The sequence below is a fragment of the Schistocerca piceifrons genome, chromosome 1, assembly GCF_021461385.2.
Source record: "Schistocerca piceifrons isolate TAMUIC-IGC-003096 chromosome 1, iqSchPice1.1, whole genome shotgun sequence".
Lineage (NCBI taxonomy): Eukaryota > Metazoa > Arthropoda > Insecta > Orthoptera > Acrididae > Schistocerca > Schistocerca piceifrons.
The window spans coordinates 328,164,251-328,184,676 of NC_060138.1; positions in this window are offsets into that span (position 1 = coordinate 328,164,251).

Below are 20,426 nucleotides of genomic sequence, written 5' to 3' on the forward strand. Positions count from 1 at the left end.
CACTAAAGAAATGTTTCACAATGATGGATCATTGTGGTCATAACACTCAATTTTTGCCAATTACTCGCAAATGAGGATCCACCAGGGTGAAGGGTTCTAGAGTGTGATTTCTTGCACCTTAACCTACATCATCGTATAGATTGTTTCAGAAAGTCAATCTCACCATTGGGGACCTCTCCTTGCCAGTAAAGGTTTTCAGTACTGTCGTCACACACACTTTTTTTACACCAAACTCCAGCTGTCTGCCCAACAAAGTATAGACATTGAGTGCTGACACCAACATTTTATGTGGAACCAACAACATATCTGGTGGCAAGACCATGAACACTGTATAAAAATGCTAATAATTTTCAATCACACTACACAAGAACACCAGGAAAAAAGTGGTGCGCCATCAAAAAATCTTTCTGCAAAACAGGTGTGCCAGCCAGAATAGCTGGCCACAGTGGCCGGGCGGTTCTAGGCACTTCAGTCTGGAACCACGTGACTGCTACAGTCGCAGGTTCGAATCCTGCCTCGGGCATGGATGTGTATGATGTCCTTAGGTTTAGTTAGGTTTAAGTTGTTCTAAGTTCTAGGGGAATGATGACCTTATATGTTAAGTCCCATAGTGCTCAGAGCCATTTGAACCAGCCAGAATGTGTTCACCGGACAGATGTGGTATCAGAAATGGATTCTGGTAACGGACTGAGGCACAAAGTGGGACTTTTGGATAAGTATAGGCTGGTTTGACCCAGCCTAAAGACACTGTTGTAGACTTGTCCATTTAATTACAAATTGAGTATTTAGTCTTCTCTTTTTGATACCTAGTGTGGGCCAGTATATGGTGGACGAAGCAGTGGTTGGACACTACTTGCATGTACAGGACATGTGCATAATTTTGGAAGGTGTGATGGATGATGGGAAATGTAGATCCATGTCTGGAGGCCAGTTGCTGTTGAATGAAGGATGAGGTGCAACAAAATCTGTGGATTATGGTGTGCACAGATGTTGTTCGTGAATGTGAATTCCCATGTATGTGGCAGTGGAAGTGATAGAATGAGAGTTTGAATGACCACAGGAATTACCATTTGCAATGTCTATTTAGCCCCAGGGAAAGGCACTTACTTACTTCGAGGTGGCCACCTTGATCTGACAAGTCCTCTGTCCCCCTCCCCATCCCTATCCCCCTTCTCCTTCTCCCCTCCTGCTGCCTTTGCTCCTTCTTGGTGATTTGAATGCACCTGACCCCCTATGTGGGAGTACCATTTGGTGTGGTATGAGTCTTCTGATTGACCAACTTCTTTCCTGTTTTGATGTGTGTCTTCTCAGTGACAGTACCACTTACAGCTTTAGCATTGCCCATGGCTCCTTATTAGTTATCAATGTTATGAAACGTCCCTCAATCTCCTGGTTTCGTTATAATGGTCACGACATCCCATTCTTTGAGAGATTGATGACTTTCTGGGGATCTTAACACTTGACACATCCAAACAGAGTGTTTGTAGTCAGTTACATTCCAAACATTCAGACAGCAGTGTAGAACACTTAGTGTTGTTTTGGATACATTGGTGCTTTGTGTAATTTTGGGATGTATCTTCTTAATATTGTTGTTAAAAGTATCATGTGTCTTAGTTTTAATTTGTTTCATTTCTTCTGTGACCTAAAACTTCGTCAGTTTATATCTGTGTAGTGTTTACATCCTTGTATTTACTTCCAACCACCATCTAGAAGATAGCTCTGTCACTCATATGGGGGTAAGATGCATTATTTCTTAATTTATTGCAGTTTGAGTGTGTGTTAGTGTTTTTTAGTTTACTCTTAACATAGCATCGTGTGATACTTGTGAATGTTGGTGTAGGTTAGTGAGTATGGTAGAAACATATCAGGACTATGGTGTTTCATTGGGCCAATTGTAATGTGAAAGCCAGTAAAGTATGAGGCTTTCTCGTGTAAGACAAGAGAATTATGAACAGGAAAGAAAGACTTGTAACTTTCAGGCAGAATTTAAAATGACCATTTTGAACAGGTGGTTTGAAAGGAGAAAGAGATTATGTTAACTGGGAAAAGGTAACAAGTAAAGGATAATCATCAGAAATTAATTTCAAAGTTTGATTAGTCAGTCTTTTTTGTTACCTGAAGTGAGAGGAGAGAGACAACCAGTTTTTGAGCAAAGTAGAGTGCAGCAGACTTGTAGAAATAACTTTAGGGCTAGATGGGTAGAAAAGTCAAATAGCTAGCAGACACAGGAGGGGTGTAGGCCAAATGCTGCAGGAAAAACTTGATGTAGAACACAATTCACAAGCATCATCAAACCTAGTGGCAAACTTAACCAGGTAGCAGAGAACATAGGTGAGTTGTGCAAAGATTTTGATGAAGATCCAGTGCTTACACACTACCTGGCAAAAAAAGTGAATCACCAAGAAGACATGGTGAGATGTCAATGTACAAGGGAAGATAGGAAAGTATTACACAATAATCTTATTACCAAAAACTTTAACAGATATCAGAAAATGAACTTACATCTTTACTTACTTTTCTACACAGTCACTAACGTTCTCATTACGTTTCTCACATTGTAGTACCAGTTTCAGTATGCCCTGTTTGTTGAAGTCTATTTGGTTGGAGTATAGCCATCTGCAGACTGCTGATTTCACTTCTGCATGTGCTGCAAAGTGTTGGTTGGCCAGGAATATCTTCATGGGGTCAATCAGATGAAAGTCTGATGGTGCAAGGTCTGAACTGTATGGTGGATGCTGGAGCACCTCCCACCCAAATTTGGCAATTTCATCACATACAGGAGCAGCAGCATGGGGGGTGAGCATTGTCATGAAGATGTTGGACATCATCAGCATTAATATTGTGTCGTTCATCACAAATGGTGCAACACAACTTAAAGTTTTAATGTAGGCTGCACCATTCGCAGTGGTCCCATGTTCAACAAAGTACACCAGTTACACACCATGCATATCCCAAAACACAAGCACTGTCCTAGTAGATCGAATCACTTCTAATTTTTTTCATACTGGGGAACTGGCATGTTTCCACTCCATAGAGGCCTACTTGGTTTCAGACAAGTAATGCTTACGCCCACGACTCTTCAGCAGTGACATTTGCTTTCAGAAAGTCATGCCCTTCTGCAGTGTAACACATTAAGGGATCCAAGCTTGTCATCATTCGCTGACCTTTGTGGTTGTCTGTCTGGTTCTTAGGCACCCAGCAAGCACTAACTTCATGAAATTTCAATATGTCATGAACAGTATCATACACCACACCATAGGAAATGTTGTACTGGTGCAATAAGGTTCACAGTTGCGCACACCGCTCATTCAAAATTGTTGCCTCAGTGGCTCTGGGGTTGCAACTGTTACCAGCCTCCTGGAGTGTGGTGAATCACTAAGGGTCACAGGGCCCTCATGGAAGAATGCACACCACATAGAGACATTGCTGCAGTCCATACAGTCATCCCCATACATGGCATGCATGTCCCAGTAAATTTCACTCAGTTTATGCTCTTTAGTCCACGAATCGAATGACATTCACTGCTCTTGACAAGGTCGCAACTGCAACATGCACACTGTGTTCGTTTCGCAGTTCAAGCTTCTCTCACCAGAGCTGCACGTAAAAACAAAATCCTTTTGTAGTGCAAGCCTCAAACTATATTGTTATAAAATTTCAACATTCCAGTTGCAGCACCATGGGAGAAAAAAAAAATAAATTATTGTGCTTTACTTTCTGCTCCTCCTTCATAATTTCATACATGTATACACCATCTGCAATTATGTAAATGATTTAGAGTTACAATTTTCTGTGACATGAGAATGGCCACCAGAATGAAACTGTGTTGTTTCTGTTTATTATTGTTACCAGGTCTGAGAAGGATATTTAAGGGGTATGAACAGTGTCAGATGTTGAGCAATCACTGTGATGAACACATAGATGCTGTGTATTCATCTTAGACGGTATTATATGCACCTGATACAGTTTGAAAGGGGTGTTATTGTGGGTCTCCATTTGGCTGGCTGATCAAGTCACCTAATATCGAGATTTGTGGGGCACTGGGATTGACTGCGCCCCAATGTTGGATTGCGTGGAAACTTGGTGGCTGTCATACGTGTTGTAAAGGTTCTGCTTGACCACATCTAAAACCACAAGGGAGGATAGTCAAGTGTACACCATGCACATTGTAAGCCCTGCACATCTGTACCTTCCATCTAAGAACTATTAACAGACTCTCTGCGACATTCTATGTCATTCCTCAATGTTGGAAATAAGAGACTCATACACTATCTGTTGGTGTAGGGAACTGTAGTATGTGCTGATCTCTGCAACATGTGTATGTAACTGTAACTGAAAATGTAGTGGACGACACGGATAAATGGGTGAGCTGAGTTTACTGTGTTTGAATTCCTGTAAATACTATTGAGTAACAACACTTGAAGTCAAAACCTGAGAGGTATATGAAAAGATTAAGTGCTACTTCAAGTTCAAGAGGATTTGACATTACTGCAGAAGACTGAGTGATTTAAATCTCAAAATCAATCGTGCCACCCCACATTCAGCCCATGCAGATAAGTCGTGGCACTGATGTCCTGCACTCACTGACATTATTGATTGGTTGTTTTCGTATATGTCGTTATGTGGTGCATGCTAGTTGGTGGCAGAGCAATACTGTGCATTTGGCATATCATTTAACAGTACAAAGGGGACTCGTAATGTATTAGCAGACTGCAGCACCATCTGTTACAAACAGCGAACATACCTAAGGGTTGCGACTGTTGTATACTGCACGACAGTGCCAATTGACAGTAGACATCCCATTACGGTGTGACTAGTATGGACATACACTATGGGCAGTAATTAAAAGTGAGGACTACACAGACAAATGGAAACACACCATTCAAATGATTAAAGGGCTTCTAGGAGCAGAGGATAGAAACGCAGCTGATATGCATTTGCCAACCTTAGCAGCTCACCAACACACCTGCGTGGACATCTAGTTGCGTACTGTCAAACTGCATCCTTTCTCACATGACAAAGAAGCGTGGCCTTCATTCTGGGAGAAGTTCACAAATTCTGTAGATGTGTCTTTTACGAATAAGCTCATGTTCCTCTGTATATAGGGATTTGGTCAATGGGATTGCTTTTACGGGTGGCAAACAGGACCAGATCAAGCAAATTTTAAAATACAAGTACAGAAATAAGAACAGGACACCCAAAGCCACTTTGCCTTCTTGGAGAACCTTAATGTTTCAGCCTAAGGCAGTCCAATGGCTCTCAGCACCACCTACATTGAGTGCCATAAGCAGATTCAAGTGCTACGAGCACTAGGAGAGGATGTAGATTCTCATGTGAGAGTGCTTGTCCCAAAATTTTCATGTGCATTCCCAGAAGAAATTTGCAGAAACTAGCTTGTCCATCCATGAGGGCACAAGATCCAAGAAGGGAATCATACACAACTTCTGAAGTTTCTAAAAAAAAAAAAAAATTAATTGAGCACTGTGCCCAAGATTGCTGAAAGGTTGCAAGCTTACAAGTACCTGACTCGTACGATTATATTTGGTGATGACTTTAATTTACCCTTGATATGTTGGCAAAAATACATGTTTAATTCCGGAGGTATGCTTAAAACATCATCCGAAATAGTGATAAACGCATTCTCTGAGAATTATTTCAAGCAGTAAGTTCATGAGCCCACGCGAATAGTAAACATTTGTGAAAACACACTTAACCTCTTAGCAACAAATAATCCTGAGTTAACAACAAGCATCAAAATGGATACAGGGATTAGTGAACACAGGGTTGTCGTAGCAAGATTGAATATTGACACCCCCAAATCCTCAAAAAATAAACCAAAAAGATACCTATTCAAAAAAGCAGATAAAAATTCACTTGACACCTTCCTGAGAGACAATCTCCACTCCTTCCAAATTAATGATATAAGTGAAGACCAGATGTGGCTTGAATTCAGAGAAATAGTATCAGCAGCAATTGAGAGATTTATACCAAATAAATTAAAAAATGATGCAGCTGATCCTCCTTGGTACACAAAACGGGTCAGAAGACTGTTGCAGAAACAATGAAACAAACATGCCCAATTTAAACAGATGCAAAATCCCCAAGATTGGTGATCTTTTACAGAAGCTCGAAGTGTTGTGTGGACTTCAGTGCTAGATGCTTATAACAGTTTCCACAACGAAACTTTGTCCCAAAACCTGGCAGAAGAACCCAAAGAGATTCTGGTCGTATGTGAAGTATGTTAGTGGCAAGAAACAATCAATGCCTTTTCTGCACGATAGCAATGGAGACACTATCGAAGGCAGCACTGCGAAATCAGAGTTACCAAACACAGCCTTCCGAAATGCCTTCACCAAAGAAGACGAGGTAAATAATCCAGAATTCGATCAAGAACAGCTGCCAACATGAGTAATGTAGAAGTAAATATCCTCAGAGTAATGAAGCATCTTAAATCAGACTGTGTACCAATTAGGTTCCTTTCAGAGTATGCTGATGCATTAGCTCCATACTTAACTACCATATACAACTGTTCGCTCGACGAAAGATGCGTACCCAAAGACTGGAAAGTTGCACAGGTCACACCAATATTCAAGACAGGTAGTAGAAGTAATCCACTAATTACGGGCCCATATCATTAACATCGATATGCACCAGGATTTTAGAACATACACTCCTGGAAATGGAAAAAAGAACACATTGACACCGGTGTGTCAGACCCACCATACTTGCTCCGGACACTGCGAGAGGGCTGTACAAGCAATGATCACACGCACGGCACAGCGGACACACCAGGAACCGCGGTGTTGGCCGTCGAATGGCGCTAGCTGCGCAGCATTTGTGCACCGCCGCCGTCAGTGTCAGCCAGTTTGCCGTGGCATACGGAGCTCCATCGCAGTCTTTAACACTGGTAGCATGCCGCGACAGCGTGGACGTGAACCGTATGTGCAGTTGACGGACTTTGAGCGAGGGCGTATAGTGGGCATGCGGGAGGCCGGGTGGACGTACCGCCGAATTGCTCAACACGTGGGGCGTGAGGTCTCCACAGTACATCGATGTTGTCGCCAGTGGTCGGCGGAAGGTGCATGTGCCCGTCGACCTGCGACCGGACCGCAGCGACGCACGGATGCACGCCAAGACCGTAGGATCCTACGCAGTGCCGTAGGGGACCGCACTGCCACTTCCCAGCAAATTAGGGACACTGTTGCTCCTGGGGTATCGGCGAGGACCATTCGCAACCGTCTCCATGAAGCTGGGCTACGGTCCCGCACACCGTTAGGCCGTCTTCCGCTCACGCCCCAACATCGTGCAGCCCGCCTCCAGTGGTGTCGCGACAGGCGTGAATGGAGGGACGAATGGAGACGTGTCGTCTTCAGCGATGAGAGTCGCTTCTGCCTTGGTGCCAATGATGGTCGTATGCGTGTTTGGCGCCGTGCAGGTGAGCGCCACAATCAGGACTGCATACGACCGAGGCACACAGGGCCAACACCCGGCATCATGGTGTGGGGAGCGATCTCCTACACTGGCCGTACACCACTGGTGATCGTCGAGGGGACACTGAATAGTGCACGGTACATCCAAACCGTCATCGAACCCATCGTTCTACCATTCCTAGACCGGCAAGGGAACTTGCTGTTCCAACAGGACAATGCACGTCCGCATGTATCCCGTGCCACCCAACGTGCTCTAGAAGGTGTAAGTCAACTACCCTGGCCAGCAAGATCTCCGGATCTGTCCCCCATTGAGCATGTTTGGGACTGGATGAAGCGTCGTCTCACGCGGTCTGCACGTCCAGCACGAACGCTGGTCCAACTGAGGCGCCAGGTGGAAATGGCATGGCAAGCCGTTCCACAGGACTAAATCCAGCATCTCTACGATCGTCTCCATGGGAGAATAGCAGCCTGCATTGCTGCGAAAGATGGATATACACTGTACTAGTGCCGACATTGTGCATGCTCTGTTGCCTGTGTCTATGTGCCTGTGGTTCTGTCAGTGTGATCATGTGATGTATCTGACCCCAGGAATGTGTCAATAAAGTTTCCCCTTCCTGGGACAATGAATTCACGGTGTTCTTATTTCAATTTCCAGGAGTGTATATTGTGTTCAAACATGAATTGCCTCAAGGAAAATGATCTATTCACACACAATCAACATGGGTTTAGAAAAAATAGTTCTTGTGGAACACAACTATCTCTTTATTCGCATGAAGTGTTGAGTGCTATTGACAAGGGATTTCAGATCAATTCCGTATTTCTGGATTTCGAGAAGGCTTTTGACACTGTGGGACACAAGCGGCTTATAGTGAAATTGCATGCTTATGGAATATCGTCTCAGTTACGTGACCGGATTTGTGACTTCCTGTCAGAGGGGTTACAGTTCATAGTAATTTACGGAAAGTTGTCAAATAAAATAGAAGTGATTTCTGGTGTTCCACAAGGTAGTGTTATAGGTTCTGTGCTGTTCCTTATCCATATAAACGATTTGGGAGACAATTTGACCAGCCGTCTTAGGTTGTTTGTAGATGATGCTGTTGTTTATTGACTAATCATTTCATCAGAAGATCAAAACAAACTGCAAAATGATTTAGAAAAGATATCTGAATGGTGTGAAAATTGGCAGTTGACCCTAAATAACAAAAAGTGTGAGGTCATCCATGTGAGTGCTAAAAGGAATCCGTTAAACTTCAGTTACATGATAAATCAGTCAAATCTCAAGGCCATAAATTCCACTAAATGCCTAGGAATTACAATTGCGAACAACTTAAATTGGAAGGAACACACAAAAAATGTTGTGGGGAAGGCTAACCAAATGCTTCGTTTTATTGGCAGGACACTTAGAAAATGTAACAAATCTGCTAAGGAGACTGCCTACACTACGCTTGTCCATCCTCTTTTAGAATACTACTGTGTGGTGTGGGATCCTTACCAGAAAGGACTGATGGAGTATGTTGAAAAAGTCCAAAGAAGGGCAGTTTTGTATTATCGTGAAATATGGGAGAGAGTGTCACTGAATTGATACAGGATTTGGGCTGGACATCAGTAAAAGAAAGGCGTTTTTTGTTCTAATGGAGTCTTCTCATGACATTCCAATCACCAAATTTCTCCTCCGAATGCGAAAATATTTTGTTGACACCGACCTACATAGGGAGAAACGATCACCATGATAAAATAAGAGAAATCAGAGCTCGTACAGAAAGATATAGGTGTTCATTCTTTCCGCTTACTATATGAGATTGGAATAATAGAGAATTGTGAAGGTGGTTCAATCAACCCTCTGCCAGGCACTTAAATGTGATTTGCAGAGTATCCATGTAGATGTAGAATAGATATCCTGAAGAAAATGAACCACTGTTTCTTATGCCTTAGACTTGACTACAACAGAAATCAATGCTTTGAACGGGAAAGGCATCTTGTGTAAAATATTAGGATGAGGACCACATTTCCACCTGTAATAACTATGTCATGACATGGAACAAGATTGAAATGAGACTTACAACTTTACATACGTGCAAACTGCTAATGTAAGTAGTAAATGACCTACCAGTAGGAGTAAACAGACACTTGGTTCCTAGACTTGGGGATTCATTCAAGTTTCATCAACCATTAATTGACAGAATCTCTCCAACTCAATGTGACTGGAACTACAACTGTGGAGATAATGACATTTGAATCATCGTGCACTTCATCTCTCACAAGAAGCAAGATTCATTTTGACCAGATGGGCTTCTCCACCAACGACAATATATCAATTACCACAACAAATTCTCACATCAACCACAAGATTGGGAGAGCATGGCTGACATATCCAAGAGGAGACACTGAATATCTACATATTGAAGTCCTGCTTGGAGCTCTTTATTATTGGAAAAGTCTTACCTTGGAACAACCAGTCCAAGAACCATATACCTGGGTTCTTCGTTCCACAATGTTCAGATATGTTATTAGTGGAAATAGCACTCATGCTGCAGTTAAGTAAGTCAACTGTCAGCTTTATTCAGGATAGCTTAAGTGAGATGTCCAGTGAGTCAGTATGCCACTTATGGGACTTGGAGGCAATCAGAATAACAAAGTATGAAGAGCAGTATTGGCACCCATGCGCCAACCTGTCTCGTGAGAATCCTGAGAGGCATACTGCGCAGAGAATTGTCGCTGAGTTTTCTGCCACATCTGAAGGGTATACTTTCCTCTAGCAACCACATCACTGCTTTGTTCTTTACAAAATAAGTTTGAAGGGAGTTAACAACTGAAGCTCATTTATTATGAGACCATGTAAATAACATTAAGAGAGATGAGGTAGAAGCTGAGCTGATTATACGGTTGGAAATGTATTTTACCTGCCACACCACATGTGAAGAAGTGCATCAGTGGAAGCATCAAATACAAGATTGTGTTTGGTGCATCTTCATACAAACTAGACTCTCCATCCTTGAATGCTGCCCTCAAACCAGGATCAAATATACTGGCAGACATCCTCACGATCCTGTTATGATTTCGCAAACTTCCAACATGACTAGTCTATTATGTGTGTCAAGCCTTGCAACTGACCTTGAATAAATCGGACGGAGATCTCACTAGGCTCTTTTGGTATTGTGCTGAACAAACTGAAAATGGTGCCTACACCATCACAGATGATGTGATGATATATTGCTTCAAATGTTTACTTTTTGGACTTGTGTCAGGGCCATTCCCTTTGTCTGCTGCTGCAGGGTGGGGCAAATAGGAGTGGCCTGGATGACATTGCCAACCTGTTGAAACCATTTGTGGAAGTGTTAATGAACGAGCAAAAGAGCTACAGTTACTTCCAACAGGATGGAGCAACTACCCATACCGCCGGCTGATCCTTGGACACATTTACTCAGTTTTCACGCCTGACAGTTGTTGGCAGAGATTAGTCTGATGGCGGCCCCAGCTGACCACCCAGGTCACATGATCTGTCAGTGTGCGATTACTTTGTGTGGGGAGTCCTCAAGTATAAGGTGTATTGCAACAAACCTCATAGTCTGCAGAAGAACATTTTGGATGAGACTGCAGCAATTCTAGCAGTACAGCTTTGATCAACCTTCAGCAACTTGCTGACCAGTGCCTAGAAGTGTCAAGAAATGAATGGTGGTCACTTTCAACATCTGCTATTGTCAGGTTAGTACTGTATTTCCCTTCCTCTGCTGTCTTTCTTTGCACCCTCGAACTCTGCTCTCCAGGCCACTTTTTTTTGCTCCACCTGTGTAAGGTAGCTAGCACCACTAAATAGTGTGTCAGTATTCATTTACAATTTTATATTCCTTTATGATTTTGCAGCTAGTGTGAGACACAGTGACAGTGCTGCAAGTATTTACTATGAACTGATAGCTCTCCTTCTGCAACTAAGCCTTCCACTTTTCCAAAAGAAGTGAAGGCCATATGGCATGCCAAAGACCTTGGAATTAAGCCCACAATGCGTTTTGAGAATCAGTTGGAATACTGAAGATGACTCTATCTCCACTGACTACCAAAGGATATTGGAAGACCTGACTGACAAACTGGCAAGCAAGAGAAACATTCTTCAAGCAGACACTCAGTTTTATGACCTCCTTGGCCTATTTTCTTCTGTTGGGACTGTTGCTAAAGTAATATTCTAAGATGTGACTGAGAGGTTTTTCAAGGGAGGAAGTTTTGCCCTCAAATCTTGGATGTTGTTGGCATTCTTGGGTCCAAAGTTTCATCATTTGTCATCAATGTACATTCCTCGGTGGATCGGTATGACAAACACAAGTGATTCGGCAGAGGTGGATCTCTTCCGCAATGCATCTGAAAGAGCTTATGATGCTGTTTTGTATGTAAAGGCAACTACTGAAATTGGCTACACAGCACATATTGTCTGCAGCAAGAACAGGTTGGCACCAACCAAGATTGTAACCTTAACTAGGTTGGAACTGCTTGCCGCATTGGTCAGCTCACGACCTCTTCATTACTTTTACCAGGAGACTGGGTTTGATGACAACAGACGTACTTTGTGAAGTGACTCAAGCAGCCACCTTGGAGCAGATACAGAGTGATCCAAACAAATGGGAAATAATTTGTAACTGGGTGACAGAAACACATGTACACAACCTCAGTCATTGGAGGCCCTGTCCACTAAGTTAAAATCCTGCAGATCACCTCACACTAGGACTAGAAGCTGATCTACTATGAGGAACATTCAGAAAGTAAGTGTACTAGATTTTTATATCTCATTAGAAAAAGGGTATTTGAAAAAATTACAGTATTTTGTTGATAAACTTGTTTTTCCACATAATCACCATCCTGTTCAATGCAAGTGAGCCATGGCACAAGCTTCCTTATGCCCTCCTTGAAGAAGTAACTGCCAGCTGCTTCTTCCACTTCCGAACTTCTTCCTGCATGGCTTGTGGCTTGAAAATTTAATTCCGTTCATGTATGCCTTCAGGGAGGTGAAAATATAATAACCTAATGGTGCCAAATCAGGAGAATATGGGGGAGGGGGGCAAGGATGTGGTATTGTACATCCCAACCAAATGAGTCCAAGAGCATCTGGGTGGCGAAGGCTGTGAGAGAATGGGCATTGTTGTGCAACAAGCACATTCCTCTCATCAGCATACCCCTCCTTTTGTTCTGATGCTCCTTTTTAATTTTTTTTTAGGGTCTCACAGTATCGTGCATTGATGAACTCCCCCTGAAGCAGAAATTTGGGTGAAATGACGCCTTTTCAGCCTGAAACACTGAGGTCATGAATCTTTTCCCCAAATTGTGGTTATCAATTTTTTGCCAACTGGCGAATTGGTGTGATCCCACCATAATGACCGCCTTTATGTCTTAGGTGTGTAATGAGCCACCCACATTTCATCTCCAGTCACAATATAGTTGACAGTATCTGGTATCGTCGAGTTTCTGTGAGTGTCCGGTATAAGAGTGTTCTGGGGAGTTGTAGAAACATTGTAGAAGTTTCATCCAGTATCAATCGGAGGTTTTCATGAGTAGTTTCCTCGATTTTTTGCACCAACTCATCAGTGAAAATGGAAGATCTTCCACTCCTCTGTTTGTTGTGAAGATTTGTCCTGCCTCCATTTAACTCCTTAAACCACATAAACACACACAGTCTGCTCATAATACTTTCACAACAAACTGTTGTGGTTCGCGAAAAAATTTCGGTAGGTGTTATTCCTTCCACACGTAGGAATTGGATCATAACACTTAAGTAGTGGGGCAATTGTCGTTTCAGGACGGTTTGTTAGTGCAGATTGCCTACATCAGGGGCAAGCATACATTGAGAGGCAAACCTATTGTTCTCTTTTGATTGACAGATGCTTAACCTATTGTTCTGCTAAGTGGATTATGACCCCCTGGGGATAATCCTTCCCTTTGATTGACAGGTCCTTAACCTATTGTTCCCCCACCCATCATCCTCTGCCTCCCTGTACCGCTACCCCTCCTCGTCCTTCTCCTCCCCCATACCTGTGGGAGCTCCCCTCACTGATACAAGCACACTTTTGATATCAATTTGACTGGCTGATTATTTAAATCGATCAGTTAACTAAAACCTCCACCTCTGGTAAACCCCCCAACCCTCCCCTCCCCTCTCCTACCTGGAAATTGGTGGCTCTGTGCTGGAGAGGAAGGATCCCACGACAAGAAATTCAAATACAGAGCAGAGGATATACTGTTTATTTATAAAAAAATTCAATTTACATGGGTTGTATCACTCTTGTTTAACATTCTCTGCTGTTTGGGAAAATGTAAGTCTTGTGAAATACGTCAAAAAGAAGTAATGATATTGATCACTTTTTTTTATCCCAATTACGCAAGAAATACCACCATGAAGCATCCATTACACTGCTAAAAACATTTTGATCGCGAAGCATGTGCCGTCCATTGGCCCATACAGAACGGCACCTGTGCACAGGCTGCCCAGAGTTGGGGTGCACTGACAGCCCCTGTGAAACGATGTGTCCACCAGCAGCCACGCCACTCGCCGGTGTCCAAGAGTGTTTGTTCTAGGCCCGCAACTGACAGACTGCTTGCGACACATATCCTGAAACAGAAGCACCTGTGAAATTTCAGTCAAAACTCCCTCTCTCCTCTCTCTCTCTCTCTCTCTCTCTCTCTCTCTCTCTCTCTCCCTCTCTCCCACTGCCTCTCCCTTTCCCTCTCTCACTCACTCCCTCCCTCCCTCCCTCCCTCCCTCCATCCCACCCCTGCGCCCCTCCCCCTCTCTCCCTACCCTGCGCCCCTCTCCCCACTCCCCTTCTCTCCCTCCCCTGCGCCCCTCTCGCTCTCCCCCTCTCTCCTCTCACTCCCCTCCCTCCCTCCCTCCCCCCCTCCCCCACTCTCTCTGTCCCCCCTCTTTCTCTGTCCCCCTCTCTCACTGTCCCCCCCTCCCTCTGTCCCCCCTCTTCTCTGTCACCCCCTCTCTCTGTCCCCCCCTCTCTCTCTCATTCCCCCCCCTCTCTCTCTGTCCCCCCTCGCTCTCTCTCTCTCTCTCTCTCTCTCTCTCTCTCTCTCTCTCTCCCTCTCTCCCCCTCTCTCTGTCACCCCTCGCTCACTCTCCCCCCTCTCTCTCTGTCCCCCCCTCTCTCTGTCCCCCCTCGCTCTCCCCCCTCTCTCTCTGTCCCCCCCTCTCTCTCTGTCCCCTCTCGCTCTCTCTGTCCCCTCTCGCTCTCTCTGTCCCCCCCCCTCTCTCTCTGTCCCCCCTCTCTCTCTCTCTCTCTGTCCCCCCTCGCTCTCTCTCTGTCCCCCCTCGCTCTCACTCGGTCCCCCCTTCGCTCTCTCTCTCTGTCCCCCTCCTCGCTCTCTCTCTCTTCCCCCCCCCCCCATCGCTCTCTCTCTCTGTCCCCCCTCGCTCTCTCTCGGTCCCCCCTCTCTTTCTGCCCCCCTCTCTTTCTCCCCCCTCTCTCTCCCCCCTCTCTCTCCCCCCCTCTCTCTCTGTCCCCCCTCGCTCTCTCTCTTTGTCCCCCCTCGCTCTATCTCTCTGCCCCCCCTCGCCCTATCTCTCTGCCCCCCATCGCTCTCTCTCTCTCTCTCTCTCTCTCTCTCTCTCTCTCTCTGCTCCCCATCGCTCTCTCTCTCTCTGCCCCCCATCGCTCTCTCTCTGTCCCCCATCGCTCTCTCTCTCTCTCTGCCCCCCATCGCTCTCTCTCTGTCCCCCATCGCTCTCTCGCTGTCCCCCCTCCCCCTCCCCCCTTACCCTCTCTCCGCCCCTCTCCCCTCCACCCTCTCCTCTCCCCTCTCCTCCTCTCACCCACCCCTCCCCCCTCTCGCCCACTCTCACCCACCCCTGCCCCTTCTCTCCCCCTCTCACCCTCCCCTGCCCCCTTTCACCCTCCCCTGCCCCCTCTCACTCTCCCCTGCCCCCTCTACCACTCTCTCACCCACCCCTGCCCCCTCTCACCCACCCCTGCCCCCTCACGCCCCCTCTCACCCACCCCTGCCCCCTCTCGTCCCTTCTCACCCACCTCTACCCCCTCTCGCTCTCTCACCCACCCGTCCCCCTCTCACCCACCCGTCCCCCTCTCACCCACCCGTCCCCCTCTCCCTCTCACCCACCACTCCCCCTCTCACCCACTCCTCCCCCTCTCACCCACCCGTCCCCCTCTCACCCACCCGTCCCCCTCTCCCTCTCACCCACCACTCCCCCTCTCACCCACCCGTCCCCCTCTCCCTCTCACCCACCACTCCCCCTCTCACCCACCCGTCCCCCTCTCCCTCTCACCCACCTCTCCCCCTCTCCATCACTCTCACTCCCCCACTCACCCACCCGTCCCCCTCTCCCTCTCACCCACCTCTCCCCCTCTCCATCACTCTCACTCCCCCACTCTCACTCCTTCAATCTCTCCCCCCTCTCTCTCCCCCACTCTCACTCCCCCATCTTACTCCCCCACTCTCACTCCCCCTATCTCTCCCCCATCTCACTCCCCCACTCTCATTCCCCCTATCTCTCCCCCACTCTCACTCCCCCCTCTCACTCCCCCTCTCTCCCCCACTCTCACTCCTCCTCTCTCTCCCCCACTCTCACTCCCCCCTCTCTCTCCCCCCCTCTCTCCCCCACTCTCTCCCCCCCTTCTCTCTCTCCCACTCTCACTCCCCCCTCTCTCCCCCACTCTCACTCCCCCTTCTCTCTCCCCCCTCTCTTCCCCCTCTCCCCCCCCCTCTCTCCCCCTCTCTCTCCCCCCCTCTCACTCCTGCAGTCCCCCTCTCACTCCTCCACTCTCTCTGTCCCCCTCTTTCTCTCACCCCCCTCTCTCTCTCGCTCCCCCTCTTTTGCACCCCCCCCCTCTCTCTCTCTCACCCCCCCCTCTCTCTCTCTCTCTCTCTCTCTCTCTCTCTCTCTCTCTCTCTCTCTCTCTCTCTCTCTCTCACATCCTGTAGCATGCCACTGCTGGGCCTGCATGCGACCGCAAACAAAGCAGTGTTTACCCAATAAACCCCTGCGGAATACCAACACATGAGACGCCTTCCTTCCAGGACAAATGCCTGACTGAGAATCGATCCAGAAATACTGCTGAAGTTAATAAATAATGATCATGATGTAGGGGATATAAGGCCAATGCTGTAGCTATCTCTCACACATGCAAATTGATGATGTCACAAAACTAGTAGCGTGCTGAACTGAAATACACCTAAAAAAATCGTTGTATGCAGAGAGAGAGAGAGAGAGAGAGAGAGAGAGAGAGAGAGAGAGAGCTGTAGTTTGCTTTGCAGATGACATAGGAGCTAGGTATTTCTTTCTGCCATGGATTCTATACTGCACCAGCCTTCCTGTACATTTTCCAGAGTTGTTAAATCTGGTGCAGAATATTTCATCTTGAAGATGTCACAAATGGTGCTTCAGAAGACGTTCCAAGGGAAGTATTAACTAAATCTTTAATAATGCATTAAACAATTTGCTTCAAACAGCTTAAAACTACACCAAATAACAAAAAAAGATCGACACTGCACAATATTTTGCTTGCTTAACTAACAGTGTTACATTTTTTACAATAAATTTCGTTGAATAATCCAAACCTATTATTATTTGACACAGTTGGAACCAGTGATGTATGAAATGATAGTTGGAATTTGAAATTTTGACCTAATTTATAGCATCACGGTTACAGAGTCCCCGACCACTACAATTCTGCTAAGTGAGTTTTCTTTTTAAAACTACCATAGAATTCCTAAGCTGACTGGTTCTCTCAACAACACCGGTACGAAGAAGGAGGGAGGAAAGAGTCTGCCGCGTGATGGGATAGTAACAACAACAACAACAACAAATACTGGCGCGATGTATTTGGAAACACAATCCATTCATGGCTAGATGTCTGAGGTCTTTGAAAACACTCTCACATCACATATACTCACCGTCTGGGCACCCATATGCACCGTGCTGCAGTATAGTGCCAGTACTCAGAGACTGGCCGTAAATGAGGCCCATGACCACAGGCACGGAAGCACGTGCCAGCCAGAGAGAAGCCCACTGGCCATGGATGCACCAACCCCCACAGGATCTGAATGGTAGGAGTTTGAATGCTATCAATACTCCCAGCACGAACACTCGTCATATTGAATTTCCTCAAATATCTGCGGAGTATGCACGTGACACGCATGATTCCGAAGGCAGCTCATTGCAAACTGGGTATTAGTTTACTATTTACCAGTCCAGGGGGACCTGCAACCCAAATCATCCTAAGCAGGAAGCTCTCTCGGACTCTCTGAACGTGTATACAAGAGATGAGCAGGCTACAGCCCCGAACAAAGGCAATTCCGCTGGGATGCTGTTTCTGACCCTGACCTGCTTGCTTCCTGCTAGGCTTTCCATGGCCATCTCCAGACTCACACCAATATTGGGAACCAGGCACATATTTATCACTATACCTACAATTCAATATTATGATTGCTGCTGCAGTTTGACTCCGAACAATGTACTGGACATGTGTCCTCTTGATGGCTGTAGTTTTGTAATGAATGTCAATATCTACAGCACACACAATATTCCACATAAAATTGCTCTCATACCATTATGGCTGTCAATATGCTGAATCTATACATCCCTCACAATATGTCTCAACACCATTTTCTCTGGACATGCCGGAACATAAGCCACAGTAACTTTGCACTGCAACATATACACATTTAAGACAAGCAGTGCAGTTATTGTTTACAAGTATACAGCACCTGAAAAAATCATTATATGCCCGCTCTCACACTAGCTACATGTCTCGATTCTCTTCAGTTCTAGGAAATTATTTGACATTTAGGTTTTCCAGTCAGCACTTCTGGAAGGTGCTGTATCCTGCTAAGAGTCTCTCAAACAAGTGTCATAAAGCACAGGGATGTTCCACTATGTGGTAATAAACAATGCTCCCACGCACGGAAGGGTTGTAAAGACGTCACCGATATGGGTTGGTTTCCTGTAATTGTTTAGGGGTGCTGATGAGGGGATGTTTTGTTACAACCTATTGCCTGTTCTGTTTGTACGCTATAGTAGGTGCAGTTGAACTCTTGCATTGCTATACTGTGTAGCTGTTTATGAAATTTCTCTATCACTCCTTACATTTGGATGTAGTCTTCAACCCATTGAAATCACCATTCACCACATCAAATCTATCCTTCCCTCATGACTAGAGGTACATAATTTTCTTTTTCTTTTTTTTTCCATGAATAGTAGTTTGATTATTTCCCACTAACATCTCGTCATACATCAGATCACACTACCTTTATGTTCAAGCAGCAGCATAAAATTTCTGACTATCAATTATAGGTGTATAAAAAAAAATTATGATACGTCTACACTCACACCAGCTGGGTGTCATTTTCACACTGCCCAGTAGCAAAACAAGCCTCCTGCCATTACATATTTGTCAGTGAATAAAGGATATAATTACAATTTGACAATGCTCTAGCATCTTTCTTTCATTCTTTCTTCCATCCTTTCTTTTTTCGTCACCACTTCCACAAAACCTTTTCATGTTTTTGATACTTTTAAATCGAGACAACATACTGTGACGTCTTTTATATATTCAGACGGCCAAGTCGGGGCTTGTGTCAGTGCATTCCATGCATAGCTACTAGAGACCTACCTACCACCACCCAGGTCATACAAATTTTCCTTGGCTAAGAAATAATTGAGCGTGCAGTATACTTGAGCCCGCCCATTCACAGTTAATTTTCAGGGGCCAGGTGAATGGGTGGAGAAATCGCAAAACTGTGCTAGTCCAAGCACATTGTTATGTCCAGTTACTAAGCATTGTACAGGTTTAACACTTTGGAGCAGGAAGAGGATCACTGCAAGACAGATCTGTTGTTAAAGTTGAGTTTGTTACGAAAAAGCAAAAGAGCCTGTTAGAGCATCATGTAAAGATTTTGTTTGTTACATGTGTGAGAAATGGTGACTTAATGATACAGACCTATTTCGATCCTATAACGTGTGTGTAGGAGCTGAATTTTCAAAAGGAATACCGTGTTAACGTAGAAACCTCATATAAGCTTGAAGGCAAAGAATGCTTTATTCCAAGTGTACAGTAAACTTTTCCTTGTCCCTTTCAGCGCACCAGGTGTACGTAAATGAATAGTCACTATGAATCCACCGTCATTCAGTTATCATCTTCAAGTGTTTGCAGGATGTCTGTGAGTAAAGTAGTGCTGTAATTCTGACTGAATCTGAGGGGTGGGGGTGAGCATATTGTGCAAAGTATGTTCATGATTTAGTTATCGCTACTAAAGGGGGCTAGTGACTGCACATCTCTGCTTGTTCAAGAACAGAGCTGTAGCTACACATTAGAAAAAAATATTCTAGAGCTTTTACTTCCTCAATACGTTACAACAGTTGGCCTTGAGGACTATTATATAACAGGGAAAAGAAAATGTTGCTGTTTACAATGTGTTTGAGAGGGTGAAAATAAGAAATGCATGTAATGTGCTCTGGATATATATATGAAAGTGATTGACAGTCATTGCCACATGAACGTTTTTGATTGCTACATGTGCCCTACACAACTTGTACTATTACTTTATGCTATATATTTTATTTGCTACCTGATGCACTTGAAATGGATGAACTCATTTCAAAGTACGAGCCCCGATTTAAGCACTATGACTCGAATGCATGATGCCGCAGTGACGGAGCACCATCAATTAAGATGTATTGAATTTGGTGTATAGCTCGAAAGATCAGCAATAATAATAATAATAATAATAATAATAATAATGTCTGTTCCATAGCCAAGTAAGATGCTACTACTTATTTTAATGAACCATTTCTTTATTTCACAGTTTCTCTAATGATGAGTGTAGACTGTTCATATTTAAAGATATGATGTACTCAGAAGGTGCCAGAAAAATAGAGACATTCTCACCCAGCATTGCATAACTGAAGTCTTTCAAGGATGTGTAGTGCACTAAAACACAGAAGAGTGCAAAGTGGTTGACACATTTCTCCCATGGACTTCATTAGGATGTTCTTTGCAT